The sequence below is a fragment of the Triticum dicoccoides genome, chromosome 3B, assembly GCF_002162155.2.
Source record: "Triticum dicoccoides isolate Atlit2015 ecotype Zavitan chromosome 3B, WEW_v2.0, whole genome shotgun sequence".
Classification (NCBI taxonomy): domain Eukaryota; kingdom Viridiplantae; phylum Streptophyta; class Magnoliopsida; order Poales; family Poaceae; genus Triticum; species Triticum dicoccoides.
Genome location: NC_041385.1, coordinates 167,940,280 through 167,941,721, shown reverse-complemented (window position 1 = coordinate 167,941,721; position 1,442 = coordinate 167,940,280). Strand labels below are relative to the sequence as shown.

General features: G+C 50.1%; 1 pseudogene; it reads right to left on the bottom strand.

Annotated features, from left to right (window-relative positions):
- Positions 1-382: 382 nt before the first annotated feature.
- Positions 383-651, bottom strand: LOC119282809 (annotated as a pseudogene).
- Positions 652-1,442: the final 791 nt, after the last annotated feature.

Sequence of the window (1,442 nt, the reverse complement as noted above, 5' to 3'; positions counted from 1 at the left end):
AGGTGAGGCGTGTGGGGAGAGGAGTTGATTTACTCAGCACCCTGCTGGAAGTAATTTTTTTACTCACCTAGGGGATCGGCTAGGTCCGGTTTAGAAGAGTAAACCAGAATTTTTACTCCTAAAACCAGTTTTACCGGATCGGCTACAGTTGCCCTAAGTTATACCCATTGTTTGTAGATAGACAGAAGGAGAAAAAGAGGAAATGAAAGTACTATACAAAGCAAGCAAACAACATCACCAATCTCGCCATGGCATCAATCCATACAAAACACCACCATCAATCCAAACATTGTACCACGCACCCAACAGTCCCACGAAGTTACTACACACTCAGGTCCGATGCTCGAGACTTGGCGACAACAAACGATCGTCGATCCCTCAACTAAACGAAGGACCAGTCCATGAAGGCGAAGCAGACGCAGTGGGCGGCGCCGGCGCGGCCGTCGTCCAGCACCTTCCACGCCACCGCCTTCCCGTAGGACGCCAGTCGGCCATGCTCGACGCGCACGTCCCGCCATCGACGCACGCGTACCCCTTCTCCGCGACGCTGGCCATCAGGTCCGCGCATAGCAGGCTCTTCCTCCCCTGGTCATAGTCCAGCACCTTGTCCATGGTGATCTCCCGGAGCGCCGCCAGCATCGTCTCCAGCATGTCCAGCCCGGACTGGTTCGCGAACGTCAACACCGGCATCGCCTGCAGCATCACAGCACGATAGATCGAGTCAGCAAAAACAAACAGGCCATAATAGTGTATATAGTATGTGCTGAAAGATGTTGTCCAAGGGTGAGTAAAACCCTGGAACAGTACCTTGAGAGAGCAGCATAGGATGGCGCTGGTATGGTGCCAGAGGCCTTTGAGCGCTGACTCGCCGCTGCTAGCGTCTGCCGCTTTGATGAGCTCTGCCCAAAGTGAAATTTGCACTATCAACCCAGCAGCATTCATCACAAAATACAAACTAATCTGGAGTGTCCTACAGGTGACCGATTATCCTGCTTCTGGGTGTTCCAACCATTGTTCAAGAAATCGGTAACTGGTAGCTGCTCGGTCATCTTGAAAGTAGTGATTAATCGGTGAATCGGCCTATTAACTGGATTAATCGGTTGACCATTAATCGGTAGATTAAATAGGAATTGCCAACATATATCTAGTTTTTATGTATTATACCGTACTCTCATGCTCTCAACTATGTAATATACTAAAATATGCTACTGTTTGGTCGAACCATAGCTATTGAGGAGAGAGAGGGGGATGGGAGGGGTTATAGGAAAAAAAATTAGGCTTTGTTTGCCTAGAAGTTAATGGGTCAACAATGATTAATCGGTCAAACAACCGATTAATCGGTCTAACTGGCCAATTAATCAGCTTGGCAAGTTAACATGATGAATATGTGCAGGGCCGGCCCTGAGGGGGGGCAGGGGGGGCGGCCGCCCCGGGCCCCCAAG